The following is a 17,264-nucleotide window of genomic DNA, read 5'->3' as shown; positions in this document are numbered from 1 at the left end:
TCCTCTTCGCTCTCCCCTTCTCCAGCACAGAGCATACTTCAACAAAGAGGGAGCATCATTATTCAAACTCAAACAGGAGGACAAGTGGGCAGGGTGTTTGGATGTGGATTAGTGGTGCTGGAAGAGCACAGCAGTTCAGGCAGCATCCCAGAAGCAGTAAAATCGACATTTCGGGCAAAAGCCCTTCATCAGGAAAGATGATGAAGGGCTTTTGCCCGAAATGTCGATTTTACTGCTCCTCGGATGCTGCCTGAACTGCTGTGCTTTTCCAGCACCACTAATCCAGAATCTGGTTTCCAGCATCTGCAGTCATTATCTTTACCAGGATGTTTGGATGTGGTCAAATCTCTCTCACAAGTCTCACCTTACCACACTACAACCTAACACTGACCAATCCTCTCATGTCAACAGCTCAAGGAATGATGCAATGTTTTTCCATAAACCCAATCAATGCTTTCTCAGTTGTTTGAAATCAGTCTTACGATATCCTAAACTATGAACCAACATTTCACCTTCACACAGCCTGATTAAAAGGTAAAAACCCAAGCAATACACCAACAGAAATGGAAGACACCATTACCACATACGTGGAAAGTACAAACAGTAAATCAATGTGCTTCACTGCCTTCCCAAGGCTGGGTGGATATGTTCCAGTCTATCTGGACAAGTAACATCTTATTAACCGAGGGCTGATCCTCAGTACCAACACAGATATTAACTCTCGCTGGTTAACTATTATTTAAACTAAGACTCCTCCATCACTGATGCACAATGTGTACTGTCTGCACGACATACTGCAGCAATTCATCAACTCCCCGTCACCCTCAACAGCACCCTCAAAACCTGCAATCCTTACCAATTTGAAAAACAGGGAAGCTGCAATGTGTGAATGCTACCACCTGCAAGTTTTCCTCCAAACCACACACCATCCTGGTATATTGTCATTCTTTCAGTGTTGATGTATCAAAACCCTGGCAGTCCCTCCTTAATGTCATTGTGGAGGGCCATACATTGCATGGTCTGCAGCAGTTCAAAGCAGCTCACTACCACCTTCACAAAGGCAATTATCGAAAGACAAAAATGCTGACAAAACCAATGATACCTATCTGTGGGTGAAAATAAAATCCAAAATTTCTCTTGCCCTGTTTTAAACCCCATATATTGAATGCCCAAATCATAGTCTTTTGTTTTAAATGCATCACTAACAGTACATCTACCCACACTTTCATAGTTTCAACAATTTTATACATCCATGCTGATCTGATGCTGCCTTACCCAGTTTTTGGCAGTACCGTAGGGGAGCTGCTTTGTCCACTCCTTGACACCTCAGCTAAGGGTAGCACTGAATAGTCTATATAGTTGCTCAATGGAGATCTTAAACATTGGCACTGATTAGTTCACATGCAAGAAATATTAAACTGAACATTTGCTCTTGGTGTCCAGAAACTCGAAATAAAGGATCACTGGACTCAAAAGGCTAACTCTGCTTTCTCCCACAGATGCTGCCAGACCTGCCGAGTTTCTCCAGCAATTTCTGTTCTTGTTTCACCAGAAGTACACCACCTACAAAAAAAAATCCTCACCACATTTACAGAACCATGACCGCCTCCATCCATCTCATTACATTCCGAACAGCACTGAGAGTGTCCCTATACTCCAGGGATTGCAACCGTTCAAAAAGGAAATGGACCAGCACTTTCTCCAAGGTAGTGGACAACAAATGCTGAACTATCCAGTTACTGACATATTCCATGAATGGACATTCAAGAAAAGTCGGTCATTTTTATCCAAATACATCACCCCATACTTACAATCGAATCTGCTACTCAGAGTGTAATTAAGAGAATCATTGTCAAGCAATTTGGTACATGACAGTGAAGTCAGTTATCATGTAAATGTTGGGTCACCACAGTGAAGGAAAACTACTGTATAAAAGAAATTCCTTCTGCACAGGGCTTACTGGGTGCAGAGTACTGCAGAATAGTGAGTATTTATTACAAACAAAAAACTGAAATTGCTGGAAATGTTTGGCAGGTCTGGAAACATCTGTGGGGAGAAATCAGTCAATGTTTCGGGTCCAGTGACCCTTCCTCAGAACCTGCAAACAGTGTTTCACAAACTTTGCGCTGTCAAGAATTTTACCTCATCAGACGCCTTATCATCAGTGTGACTCGCTATTGTATTGTGTGTCTTTGACAGCAACATCAGACCTTGTAATTTGAACCTTGGATTTCCCTCCACTCCCCACCTCACCCCCCCAACCCCATGTCTGCCAACCCCACCACAGAGCTGAGTGAAAGCCAGGTACTGACAGGAGATAAAGTTCTCAGCCGTTCCATTGAGAATAGATTATTTTATAAATATTGACCAAAAACAAATCCTTCAAATCAAAAACAGTGAACTAGGGGATGTTTGCACAAGTTCGGACAGACTTCCTAAGGCAGCCACATGCCCATGATACAGTCTGCATTCTCAGCCAGGGAATAAATGGTTATGTGAAGACCTCAGGCACTTAGGATTTAGGAAGGGTATAGAGAGAAACTATGCAGCACACTCCAGGGACATGTACCCCATTCACAGAAACGGAGTAGCATACTATATGTTATAACATACCATATATATTGCATTTTAACACCCTGGATCGCATTGGTTGTCTTGTGATGCACCTTTGGACAGGATGGGCTGTATCCAAAAGCACTTTGAAATGTAAGAGGCAACTTAATTGAAACTTATAACATCCTTAGGGAGTGGGGTGAGGGAGCAAGGGATTTGCAAACGATGTTTCCTCTTGTGGGAGAACTAGGGGTCACAGTTTAAAAATAAGAGGCATTCCTTCAAGGCAGAATTGAGAAATTTTCTCTGAAGATTGAAAGCCTTTAAAACGCTCTCAAAAGGCAGAGGAAGCAGTGTTTTCGAGTATTTTTAGGGCAAAGGTAAATAGATACTTCATACAATCCCCTACAGTGTAGAAGCAGGCCATTCGGCCAATTGAGTTTATACTGACCCACCGAAAAGCATTGCACCCAGACCCAGATGCCTACCCAATCCTTGTAACTCTGCACAAGTGGTAATTTTCCAAAATTCACTGGACTTTGGGGCAGTCCCAGCAGATTGGAAAACAGTAAATGCGACGCTGCTGGTTAAAAAGGGAAGTAGACAAAAGATGGGGAATTATAGACTGGTTAGCTTAACCTCTATAGTGGGGAAGATGCTTGAGTCGATTATCAAGGAAGAAATAGCAAGGCATCTCAATAGAAACTGTCCCGTTGGGCAGACGCAGCATGGGTTCACGAAGGGCTGGAATTTGGAGTTCTATGACGACATTACGAGCAAGGTGGACTATAGCAACCCAGTGGATATGGTAAACCGAGATTCCTCAAAGGTCTTTGACAAGGTGCTGTACAAGAGGCTGTTGCACATGATAAGGATGTATGGCATTATGGGTAAAGTATTAGCATGGATAGAGGATTGGCTGACTAAAAGGAAGCAAAGGGTGGGGATAAATGGGTGCTATTCTGACTGGCAATCAGTGACTAGTGATGTGCCTCAGGGATTGGTGTTAGAACCACCATCATTTATGTTTTATATAAATGATTTGGAGCTGGGACCATGTGTAGGGTGTCAAAATTTGCCGATGACACTAGGATGAGTGACAGAGCAAAGCATGCAGACAACTGTGAAACTTTGCAGAAGAACATGAATACATTGAGTGAGTGGGCAAATGTCTGGCAAATGGAATACAATGTTAATAAATGTGAAGACATCCATTTTGGTAGGAGTAATAGTTGCAGCATGCAGTTATGCAGAGTCCTGGGTGTCCTTGTGCATGAATCACAGAAGGTTGGTCTGCAGGTGCAACAAGTAATCAGAAAGGCAAATGGAATTTTGCCCTTCATTGCTAAAGGGATTGAGTTTATGTTGCAGCTGTACAAGGTGCTGGTGAGGCCACACCCAGAATACTGTTTGCAGTTTTGATCGCCTTACTTGAGAAATGATCCACAAAGGAACCTCGAGTATGCAAATTTCGGATTATCCGAGCAAGATCGCAAGGTCCCGACGCTTGGTCGGGCTGTGTTATCCTGCATTTGATTATCCAAACATTCCATTATCTGAACAAAATACTCCCCACCCGTGTTGTTCGGATAATCGAGGTTCCTCTATACTGGCACTGAAGGGGTTGCAGAGGAGGTTCACTGGGTTGATTCTGGAGTGGAGGGGTTGGCTTATGAGGAGAGACTGAGTAGACTGGCATTATATTAATTGGAATTCAGAAGAATGAGGGGGGATCTTATAGAACATATAAAATTATGAAGGGAATAGATAAGATAGAAGTAGAGAGGATGTTTCACTGGAGGGTGAAACTGGGACAAGAGGGCAGAGCATAAAGATTCAAGGGAGCAGATTTGGGACTGAATTGAGAAGTAATTTCTTCACCCAGAGGGTTGCTAATCTATGGAATTCCTTGTCCAGTGAAGTAGTTGACACTACTTCAGTAAGTAGATTTTTTTTGAACAATAAAGGAATTAAGGGTTACGGTGAGAGCACGGGTAGGTGGATCGGAGTCCGTGAAAAGATTAGCCATGATCTTATTGAATGGCAGACCAGGCTCAAAAGGGCTATACGGCCCACTCCTGCTCCTAGTTCTTATGTTCATTTCCCATGGCTAACCTACCTAGCCTGCACATCTCCAGACATTGTGACAATTCAGCATGGCCAATCCACTTAATGCACATTTTTGGATAGTGGGAGTAAACCAGAGGAAACCCAGACTCGGGGAGAACATGCAAACTCCACACAGACAGCCACCCAAGGGTGGGAAGAGAACAGCAGAATTTGACCTTAGAATCACATCAGCCATGATCTTATTGAATGGCAGAGCACATTGGAAAGCTTGAATGGCCTATTCCTGCTCCTAACTCTTATTGTATGTCTATACCATAATGAAACACAGAATTCCATTTGGTTTTTAAAATTTATGATCTTATGATATGTGGGCACTGTTGGCAACGTTAGCATTTATTGCCAATCCAAAACTGCCCTTGAATTGCTCAACCATTTTAAAGGGCAAGTCAAGAGTCAGCCACATCGCTATGGGTCTGTAATCACATGCACGCTAAACCGAATAGGGTTGGCAGATTTCCTCATAGTTTTGTGGTAAAACCAACAGTGAATCTGAGAGATGAAGACAGGCTTTCGTTTAATGTCACATCTGAATGACAGCATCTCCGATAGCAGAGCATTCCCTTAGCAATGCACTGCCATAGATCTTGATTACATGCTCAAACTTCTGAAATCTGACTCGAGGCGACAGCTCTCTCACTGAGCCTATTTCATCCACAATGTTTATTCCCATATCTGTAACTTCTTCACTGCAGTCATTATTTTCTCTAAATTACACTGTTGTTCCTGAAATTGAATCTCAGTGTAACAAATTGCTTCAAAATTTACCACAGGTGTGTCACAATCTGAATACTGTAATTTCCACCTTTACAGCTGTTAGGGCTATGAACTGGCTGTGGTAAGTTTTATTATATTTTGATGTTTCTTCTTAAATAAACTAATGCCTCTTAGTCCCACTGCATTCAAGAATAATGTGCAGGTACTTGTACCTTTTGGTTCTGAATTCTCTAAAGTCATCATTTGCCTTTCCTTATACAAACCTAACAGTTGTCTTAGGAACAAAGCTTGACATCCCAATCTTACTTCAGGAAAGCATCCTGATATCAAAGTAAACACAGTTTAGTGTTGACCCGCCCCGCGCCCCCACTCCCCTCCCCACCACCACCACAATGCCCATTTCATCTGTATATCTCATTGAATCACCATTTTATAATGCACAATCTATAGTCAAGGGAAGTCAATTTAGAATCCACAACCCTCAAAGGTGTCATCCTCAGTTTGTCAGTATACAATTTTCGGGAAACTCACTCAGCAAAGCTACAAAGTTGAAGTATCTAACTACGCTCTCTGCTGACTTCAGCCAAGGCAGCAGCAAGAAAGAGGAGAGAGTGGCCCCTTTCAGTCATTGAGTGCCCCTCCCACAATCCTAAATATACAAACACTAGCTCAACAGCAGCACAAATTAGAAGGTCATAGGTTCAAGTGCTCCTCCAGAGCCTCGAGCACGTCATCTGGTCTGACACTCCAATGCAACTCTGAGGGAGTGCTTTGCAGAGAAATAGTTAAACAGCTTGCCCTCCCAGCTGGCTGTGTTGGAAGATCCCATGACAAATTCAAAGAAGAGCAAAGGAGTTCTCCCAGTGAAATTTACCCCTCAACCAACATCACCGAAACAAAAGAGTATCCAGTCAGTAACTCAGCTGCAAAAACAGAAGTTGCTTGGAAAGCTCAGCAGGTCTGGCAGCATCTACAAAGAGAAAGCAAGGTTAATGTTTCAAGTCCGGTGACCTTTCCTCAGAACTGAGCGTTGTTGTGACCGCACTGGTTCAGAAAAACTTCAAGGAGCCCTGAGGAAATGAAAGGCTCTATGAAAATACAATTTCTTTTACTGCTAAATCCGATATATTGACTGGACCGGTTTTAAACATTCTGAACAAGTCACACTGCCAGATCATTTCTGGATGGACTATAAGGTGAGTGGAACTAGACAGCATGTTCAGGAATCAAAAGTGTCGCTAAGCCCAGGTAGACAGAAACAGGCAGCCAAACGCATTAACAACAAAGACTCTAGGCCTTGACCTGGCAATAAATGACAGCGAAGGTTAGGGTAAAAACAGAAGTGGAAGAGGCAAAACGGAATGTGTACAAACTCAGAGACGTGAACAAAGTAAGACTTGAGGAAACCCAGAGATGAAGATGATGATGACAGCCCTTCTAAGGTTATGACAACAACGAATGAACATCATTTTCACATTTGAATGGTTTTAAATAGTTACAGGTTAAATAACAAAAGATTACTAAATTCTGGCTAGACCATGGAAAATCAGCTTGCCTTCTTTACTTACCCTCTTTGTAACATCAAGGGAATCCTTACCACTGCTTCTCCGACAGCAGACAGTGGGTCCTGACTCATACAACAACTACTCAACCATCACCTTGTACCTCACAACACAATAACCACAGTCTGTCATTATCCAATCCAATAAATTGCTTTGGGAATGATTGTTCTGCAGCCGAGAGAACCTTAATTTCATCTGCAAGAGGGAAATTGAAATCACTGCCTTGTACAGCTGCTGTTTCCAAAACATATTTACTTACCAGAGATCAGAAAACACAGGCAGCTTGAACAGCCGAGTGTTCACTCAGTCAAGAAATTCTCTCATTTCACAGAGGAGAGGACGCAATCTAACAGCGGGAAAAACAATGCATGGCATAACTTGTTAAGATAAACCAATCCACGACCATACTGACAATGCTGCACCCAAGCCCCAAATTTGTTTCTCCTCAATGGGGTCAATAAAAACATGATAACCACAAAGAGATCAAATGAATGGTCGAGGAAGAATTTCTTGGCACAGAGAACGGGGAGAATGTGGAAGTCACTGCATGGAACAATTGTGTCAAATGGTTTGCTTAAATATGTGATATAATACGGATTTATAACACAACGAAGCTCATTGCCATTATCTTGCCCAGACATACCTTACCTAATAGTAGGTACAAGTATAATCGCAGATCATCCAAGGCTTTCAGGAAATCCTTATTTCAGAGCACTCCCCACTTCACATGGCTCTCAGCACATTTGCCTTTTATTGATCGTTCACCGTCCCTGTCTTTACCCCACAATTATTTAATTACTGTACTTCACAATTTCAAGCCACATTTAAGATCACAAAGGTCAAATCACGTTATAGAATTCTTTTACACTAAGCAATCAGTGTGTACAGACAAAAAGCCATAAAGTTACTATCAGTAAACTTTATATGATTTTTTTTTCAAAAGGCAGCATTTTGATTTGCATTAAACAGGGCAAGAATTCAAGTACTTGATAAGTAATACCTGCAGATGGAAGATGTATTGAATATATAAGGACAGCAATGAGAATGGTCTCCTTTTCCCAAATCTGACCTATCGGAAAGCTAAATAAACAACACAAGAAAATAACATGACTTGGAGTCTTGTTTTAGATGGATCAGAGACTCAGCCAAATAGGAGGCAGATTTGCTACAGAACTCTGAAATATGGATATCGAAAGGAGTAGAAAAGATCAGCCGCAAATGGCAAAGGGCTGTGTGCAATGTGAACGAACAAAGAACACCACTGAAAATAACTAGGATCAAACAGAAAGACTGGGTAGGGTACACATTACTTACAGTGTGGAAACAGGCCCTTCGGCCCAATATGTCCACACCAACCCTCCGAAGAGCAACCCACCCTGACCCATTCCCCTACCTTTACCCCTTCACCTAACACTACGGGCACTTTAGCATGGCCAATTCACCTAACCTGCACATTTTTGGTCTGTGGGAGGAAACCGGAGCACCCGGAGGAAACCTACGCAGACCACGGGGAGAATGTGCAAACTCCACACAGTCAGTTGCCTGAGGTGGGATTGAACACGGGTCTCTGACGCTGTGAGGCAGCAGTGCTAACCACTGTGCCACCATGCCGCCCAACCTTTAGAGCAAATTGACTTGAGAAAGAAGAGATTATGATAGATGGCTTGAAATGTGAAGAAGGTTTTTGTCGAATGCAAATTTAGGTTTGAGAGAAAGAGAGAGATAATGGAAAGTCAACTGTGGGCTAAGAATCTGTCATGAGGCAGAGTACTTATAGATTAATGATGATAAAGAAAACATTAGAAATCCGTTTCTTCCCGGGTAGAACACAAACTGATGTTAATATTCGATGAAGGTCTCCAAACTACTACAAACGTTGGTAGACCAATCTGTATTGAAGTTCTCAATATTGAGGCGATGGACCGACAGTCTTCAAAAGATTAAACTCCACAACAGTGAAACAAAAGGCTTTTTAAATAATTATTCTCTGTGCTGCTGGCTAATCTCCTCCATCTCTCACAACACAGGACCAGGCCTGCTCGATATAATGTTAGTTTGTCCCAGTGGGCAGCACTCCTACCTTGAAGTCCAAACATATGTTGTCTGAAAGCTGGACACAAATGCAATACTTCAGGCTGAACCTTTACTACACTGCTGGAATTTGGAGCAGACAGTATCATTCAGCGAGTGTGACAGTGCTGGGGATTACTGCAGTGTGGGGGGGGGGGGGGTGACAGTGCTGGGGATTACTGCAGTGTGGAGGGGGGGGTGACAGTGCTGGGGATTACTGCAGTGTGGAGGGAGTGTGACAGTGCTGGGGATTACTGCAGTGTGGAGGGAGTGTGACAGTGCTGGGGATTACTGCAGTGTGGAGGGAGTGTGACAGTGCTGGGGATTACTGCAGTGTGGGGGGGGGTGACAGTGCTGGGGATTACTGCAGTGTGGAGGGGGGGTGACAGTGCAGGGGATTACTGCAGTGTGGAGGGAGGGTGACAGTGCTGGGGATTTCTGCAGTGTGGGGGGGGGGTGACAGTGCTGGGGATTACTGCAGTGTGTAGGGGGGGGTGACAGTGCTGGGGATTACTGCAGTGTGGAGGGAGTGTGACAGTGCTGGGGATTACTGCAGTGTGGGGGGGGGGGGTGACAGTGCTGGGGATTACTGCAGTGTGGAGGGAGTGTGACAGTGCTGGGGATTACTGCAGTGTGGGGTGGGGGGGGGGGGGTGACAGTGCTGGGGATTACTGCAGTGTGTAGGGGGGGGGGTGACAGTGCTGGGGATTACTGCAGTGTGGGGGGGGGGTGACAGTGCTGGGGATTACTGCAGTGTGTGGGGGGGGGTGACAGTGCTGGGGATTACTGCAGTGTGGAGGGAGGGTGACAGTGCTGGGGATTACTGCAGTGTGGGGGGGAGGTGACAGTGCTGGGGATTACTGCAGTGTGGGGGGGGGGGTGACAGTGCTGGGGATTACTGCAGTGTGGGGGGGGGGGTGACAGTGCAGGGGATTACTGCAGTGTGGAGGGGGGGTGACAGTGCTGGGGATTACTGCAGTGTGGAGGGGGGGGGTGACAGTGCTGGGGATTACTGCAGTGTGGAGGGGGGGTGACAGTGCTGGGGATTACTGCAGTGTGGAGGGGGGGTGACAGTGCTGGGGATTACTGCAGTGTGGAGGGGGGGTGACAGTGCTGGGGATTACTGCAGTGTGGAGGGGGGGTGACAGTGCTGGGGATTACTGTAGTGTGGAGGGGGGCTGACAGTGCTGGGGATTACTGCAGTGTGGAGGGGGGGTGACAGTGCTGGGGATTACTGCAGTGTGGAGGGGGGGGGGGGGTGACAGTGCCAGGGGTTACTGTAGTGTGGAGGGGTGGTGACAGTGCTGGGGATTACTGCAGTGTGGAGGGGGGGGGTGACAGTGGTGGGGATTACTGCAGTGTGGAGTGGGGGGCTGACAGTGCTGGGGATTACTGCAGTGTGGAGGGGGGGGGTGACAGTGCTGGGGATTACTGCAGTGTGGAGGGGGGGGTGACAGTGGTGGGGATTACTGTAGTGTGGAGGGGGGGTGACAGTGCTGGGGATTACTGCAGTGTGGAGTGGGGGGCTGACAGTGCTGGGGATTACTGCAGTGTGGAGGGGGGGGGGGTGACAGTGCTGGGGATTACTGCAGTGTGGAGGGGGGGTGACAGTGCTGGGGATTACTGCAGTGTGGAGGGGGGGTGACAGTGCTGGGGATTACTGCAGTGTGGAGTGGGGGTGACAGTGCTGGGGATTACTGCAGTGTGGGGGGGGGGGTGACAGTGCTGGGGATTACTGCAATGTGGAGTGGGGGTGACAGTGCTGGGGATTACTGCAGTGTGGGGGGGGGGTGACAGTGCTGGGGATTACTGCAGTGTGGAGTGGGGGTGACACTGCTGGGGATTACTGCAGTGTGGAGGGGGGGGTGACAGTGCTGGGGATTACTGCAGTGTGGAGGGGGGGTGACAGTGCTGGGGATTACTGCAGTGTGGAGGGGGGGGTGACAGTGCTGGGGATTACTGCAGTGTGTGGGCGGGGGGTGACAGTGCTGGGGATTACTACAGTGTGGAGGGGGGGTGACAGTGCTGGGGGTTACTGCAGTGTGGAGGGAGGGTGACAGTGCTGGGGATTACTGCAGTGTGGGGGGGGGGTGACAGTGCTGGGGATTACTACAGTGTGGAGGGGTGGTGACAGTGCTGGGGATTACTGCAGTGTGGGGGGGGGGGCCAGTGCTGGGGATTACTGCAGTGTGGAGGGGGGGTGACAGTGCTGGGGATTACTGCAGTGTGTAGTGGGGGTGACAGTGCTGGGGATTACTGCAATGTGGAGTGGGGGTGACAGTGCTGGGGATTACTGCAGTGTGGGGGGGGGGGTGACAGTGCTGGGGATTACTGCAGTGTGGAGTGGGGGTGACAACTGCTGGGGATTACTGCAGTGTGGAGGGGGGGGTGACAGTGCTGGGGATTACTGCAGTGTGGAGGGGGGGGTGACAGTGCTGGGGATTACTGCAGTGTGGAGGGGGGGTGACAGTGCTGGGGATTACTGCAGTGTGGAGGGGGGGTGACAGTGCTGGGGATTACTGCAGTGTGGGGGGGAGGTGACAGTGCTGGGGATTACTGCAGTGTGTGGGCGGGGGGTGACAGTGCTGGGGATTACTACAGTGTGGAGGGGGGGTGACAGTGCTGGGGATTACTGCAGTGTGGAGGGAGGGTGACAGTGCTGGGGATTACTGCAGTGTGGAGGGGTGGTGACAGTGCTGGGGATTACTGCAGTGTGGGGGGGGGGTGACAGTGCTGGGGATTACTACAGTGTGGAGGGGTGGTGACAGTGCTGGGGATTACTGCAGTGTGGGGGGGGGTGACAGTGCTGGGGATTACTGCAGTGTGGAGGGGTGGTGACAGTGCTGGGGATTACTGCAGTGTGGGGGGGGTGACAGTGCTGGGGATTACTGCAGTGTGGAGGGGTGGTGACAGTGCTGGGGATTACTGCAGTGTGGGGGGGGTGACAGTGCTGGGGATTACTGCAGTGTGGAGGGGTGGTGACAGTGCTGGGGATTACTGCAGTGTGGGGGGGGGTGACAGTGCTGGGGATTACTGCAGTGTGGAGGGGGGGGTGACAGTGCTGGGGATTACTGCAGTGTGGAGGGGGGGGTGACAGTGCTGGGGATTACTGCAGTGTGGAGGGGGGGGTGACAGTGCTGGGGATTACTGCAGTGTGTGGGCGGGGGGTGACAGTGCTGGGGATTACTGCAGTGTGGAGGGGGGGGTGACAGTGCTGGGGATTACTGCAGTGTGTGGGCGGGGGGTGACAGTGCTGGGGATTACTGCAGTGTGGAGGGGGGGGTGACAGTGCTGGGGATTACTGCAGTGTGGAGGGGGGGGTGACAGTGCTGGGGATTACTGCAGTGTGGAGGGGGGGGTGACAGTGCTGGGGATTACTACAGTGTGGGGGGTGACAGTGCAGGGCATTACTGCAGTGTGAAGTAGGGTGACAATGCTGGGGATTACTGTAGAGTGGAGGGGGGTTTACAGTACTGGGGATTACTGCAGTGTGCGGGTGGCGGGGGGGGGGGGGGGGGGGGGTGACAGTGCTGGGGATTACTGCAGTGTGGAGGATTGTGACAGGGTTGCCCCAAGACCCACACAATTTGTCTTGGTACATTATCAAATTTCTGTCACTGGGTCAAAACCTTGGACCTCTTTTCCGAACATCCCTGTGAAGATCCTTACTCAGCACGGTCGGCAACTCTCTATTTTCATGTTAAGGACAGTTAGAAATGGGGCAGCAAATGCTAGCCTTGCCAATGACATGCACACCCCATGAAACAAACAATTAAAAGTAACTTTGTACAACACACTAGCCCTTTCTGTCTCTAAAGCTCAGAATTAATTTGTCATTTTCTTTGCCTTCAATTTGAACCCAAAATTACATCACTCTTGTTTCATCTACTCTCCTCTGAAATTAATTTAATAAAAAAAGAGCTTCCAAAATGTAATATGTTCCAACTTTAAAACAGCCCCAGGGCATAATAAGCACTTATTGTGGTGTCTGTAAATTCACTGCACAATCTCAGACAATATTCTGTGGCACACAGGCTTAATTTAAGTCTGAACACGTCTGGCCAGGTGACAGAATCCTTGACTTCAGTTTCCTGAACCCTTCCCTATCATGTTTCTTTAGGCATTACAGCTTTCCTTTCAGGCAAACCCTATCCTTCCTCTGATCTCAAGGCTGTGGAATGCCTGGGACACAGTGCCTGGGTTTGTGCACTCAGGCCAAGGACACAGCAGCTCTCACCCGCACAGTGCTGAATGCTGACGGAACAGCAACACATAGCCAAAAAAACTGAACCTTTTACTGCAGCCAAAAATCGAGTAAAATGTAAAGCAAGAGCGCCAAGGGTTGGAGGAGGAGGGTGGAGGCTTGCAGAGGTGCCTACTCAGTCAGATTAGGGAATAACCAATGCAATTAGGTGGCATTAGTCACAATGTTAGGAACATTCTGGATTCATCAAGCAGGAAAATACTGCAATAAAATTGACCTTAAAAAAGGCATCGTTAGAACCAAAGAACAATTAGCTGAACACAAATCTGAAGCAAACTTAATTTCTAAGCATATAATTTTCTTTGATATCATTTCCTAAAGTCATGCTATAATTAGCTTCCATTCTTTAGCTGCAGCTACGGGATATAAAACAAAAATTACAAACATTTCATTTCTGTCAACAATAAATGTTTCAAGAGATGCTTGGCAATAGAATCAGATCAAGGTAATATTGAGGGAAGAGGAGGAAAGATCTTCTTATGTGTGTTGAGTTGGTACAGTCTGGAAAAAAAAGTGCAAGTACACATGATGGGTTGAATGGCATCCTTTTCCACTCTAAGCTACACAAAAATTCCCAATCAAGCACAAGACAATATAGAAACAATCTTTTTCGGCAGACTAGCAATGTAAACACTGTAAAGACAGAATTCTCCTTGTACATGTCTCCTGCAGAACAAAACCTAAGGTTGAGTACAGTCCCACAGGACGCTCAGTTAAAAGCCCAGCTACATTGCTACCAAGGTGCTGGCAGACTATTTGTAGTTTGACTAATTTGCTTCAAATACAATACTTGTGCTGTTTATTTTTCAAAAGCTCAACCTTCACAACAGCTTAATGATCGCCTGGAACTCAATGGTAATAGCAAAGCTATTTGCTCACCTCCAATAATCTAATCTCTTACCTCCCTCCAAACCTTTAAGTTATACAGATTTTTACTGGAGCTTCAATGAAAGTATTATTTACTATTCCCTTACGGAAAACCCAGCAAGTTACAGACCAAGTGTAGACAAGCAACTTGTACTTCAGGCTTCTCCTAATCTCTGCTTCGACCACCATGCTGGATCACAAGCAGTGGCCCAGTGACTCATTTCATCGACTTGGAGTGTTGATGAACAATTTTAAATCAGGAAAGATGACTTTTTCAATAAAATGTAAACAAAACCTGGCAATTAACTGGCAATCATTGATTCTTGCACTTATCATGGCAATGGTACTACCAATCTCTTCTCACATAGCATGGATTTTGCTTTTCCCCTTGTATCAGCATTCTTACAAATTTGTTCTGATGATTGCAAAATGAAAAGTTTCAACAAAATGCATTGTTTTTTCCCCCCCAGCAATACTCAAGTTCTGTAAGACCAAATGGGTATTCATGGACTGCAAACAAGTCCTGAGGGCTTCACCTTCATTTGTGAGCTGTGATTAAAATATGACGTATACCACATTGTATTGAAGCATCGTTTCATTAAGGTCACTCTACTCACAATCAACTTACAGACCACACATGCTGATCAATCCTTTCTGCACCAATCAGACCTGGTAGCGTCCACACACAGACACACATTAGCCACCACATTCACAATCCTCAGCATTAATTCCAACCCAGCCTTAGCATAATGTACCTGCGCTCTGGCAACTTATCTAATTCTTCTGCTGACACCCTTTACAGTCTTAACTCTACAGGGATTGGAGACAAAGAGAGACATGATGACATGGTCTTTCCCAAATTATATACGTTTTGTGACCTGACATTGGGAGAATAAGGACAGGTTTATGAATTTTACAGCTACAGATAACTCAGAAAAATTTAGTGTCTTATTGCTGTATCAATCCTGCTCTCTCAACTAAAACAAGACAGTTCTCAGACTCAATAATGTGTGTGTTGATTCTCTTTCGTTTTCTAGAGGGATTAGGTATGATCCTGGTATCTCCAGAACACACCACCCTGAAATCTGCTATTCCATACTATCTGCAAATACAGTCCTGTTCCAGTTCAGTCCAAGTCAGGGTTTGCCAACACAAGTGGATACAATCATTCGCCATGGAAATGGCATCTGAAGATAGCCCTAATCTTTGGAAGAACAACTTCCCACCCCTGTCAGGGACATGCATACTAGCAGTCTGGTATTTGAAGGCGAGAGTCTTTCGGACATGAGTTAGCAGAATGTGAAAACAGGCTGGAGGAGCTGAATAGTCCATTTCTGTTCTCAGCAGGCCTTCATGGTGCATGCACAACTCGCCCACAATCATGGGACACTTTGTACAATAAAATCAGCCTTTCTAAAAAGACTGCAGCTAAGGAAGAAAGATTCAGTTGCTGTAACTTCCAAAAGAGCATCCTGCAGCACAGAGTGTCAAAGGCCCTGTGAGATGATACGAGTGATTTTCTCCCTCCCTTACATGAAGCTGGACAATGCTGAGGATCTGGTCCAACTCCAGGATCACAGAATGGTTACAGTGCACAGGAGACTATTGTTTGGCCCATTGCTTCATAACGGCTCCCCGAATGAGCAATTCACTGAGTACCATTCCCCTTGTTGTCCCCTCATAACCCTGTACATTCTTCCTTCCCCAAAGGGAAGTCAAATTCCTTTTTGAATTTCTCAATTGAATCTGTCTCCACTGCACCCTCAGGCAGTGCCTGCCAAACCCTAAATACTCCCTCGTAGGAAAAGTCGCTGGACCTGAAACGTTAACTCTGATTTGTCTTCATAGATGCCGCCAGACCTGCTCAGCTTTTCCAGCAATTTCTGTTTTAATTTCTGATTCCCAGCATTCACAGTTCTTTCAGTTGCTAAATACTCGCTCTCTGAAAGAGGTTTTCCTCACCTTGTACAGGAGCAAATTACTGCAGATGCTGGAATCTGAACTGAAAACAAAAAATTACTGGAGATCACTGTGGGTCAGGCAGCATCCATGGGGAGAAAGCAAGCTAACTTTGAGTCTAGATGACTCTTTACTTCATGTTTGCTTCCTTTTGTTACTGAAATCTCTTCTGTCACAAATGGGAGTAGTTTGTCCCCTTCCACCTTGTCTAGACACCTCATAATTTTGCTTACCTCTGTCAGATCTCCTCTCCATCATTCCTTCTCCAAGAAAAACAGCCCCAACTTCTCCAATCTATCTTCATAACTGAAGTTCTTCATTGATGGAACCATCCTTGTCATTCTTTTCTGCACTCCTTCCAATGACTTCACATCCAGCCTAAAGTATGATTGCTAGACCTACACTCAATACGCCAACTGAGGGTGAACTAGTGTCTTATACAAGTTCAGCATCATTCCTTGTATACTCTATGCCCACATAAATGAAGCTTTGGAGGTGACACCGTGGTGAGCATTGCTGCCTCACAGCACCAGGGACCCGGGTTCAATTCCAGCCTCAGGCAACTGTGTGGAGTTTGCACGTCGTCCCCACGTGTCCTCAGGTTTCCTTCCACAGTCCAAAGATGTACAGGTTAGGTTCACTGTACATGCTAACTTTCCCATCATATCCAGGGATGTCTAGGTTAGGTAGATTAGCTATGATACAAAAGGATAGGGTAGGAGTCTGGGAGGGTGCTCATCAGAGGGTCAGTATGGAGTCAACGGGCTAAATGGCCTGCTTCCACACTGTAGGGATTATATGAGGATATGGCACAGATGTGCTTTATAAACTGTGCTCTCAGCCTGTCCTGGTACATTTAAGTGACTAATACACAAAAATACCCAGGTGCTCTGATCCTGCACTCCTTTTAAGAGTTACATCCTTTAATTTATATTGTTTCTCCATGCTCTTCCTACCAAAATGAACCACTTCATACTTCTCTGCACTGAACGTTATCTGCCAGCACCTCTTTGTTTAACAGCCACAGCGAGGCATTAAATGTACAAAGCATGTTCAATCCTGTCCTCACCTCATGTGCCTGTGTACATACTTTCAAGTGGAATCACTTGCTGTAACTCTCTTCTTCCCATTTCTGACACACTGCC

The 17,264-nt window shown here is 46.2% G+C and overlaps 1 protein-coding gene across 14 annotated transcripts in view; it reads right to left on the bottom strand.

Annotated features, from left to right (window-relative positions):
* Positions 1 to 17,264, bottom strand: part of hspg2 (heparan sulfate proteoglycan 2) — a 529,465-nt gene that overhangs the window by 508,569 nt on the left and 3,632 nt on the right. The gene's annotated exons all lie outside the window — the stretch shown is intronic.

Source organism: Chiloscyllium punctatum, chromosome 16 (genome assembly GCF_047496795.1).
Source record: "Chiloscyllium punctatum isolate Juve2018m chromosome 16, sChiPun1.3, whole genome shotgun sequence".
In the NCBI taxonomy this organism is placed as follows: Eukaryota; Metazoa; Chordata; class Chondrichthyes; order Orectolobiformes; family Hemiscylliidae; genus Chiloscyllium; species Chiloscyllium punctatum.
Note: the sequence above shows the minus strand (reverse complement) of the source record. Positions and strands in the feature narration are given on the sequence as shown.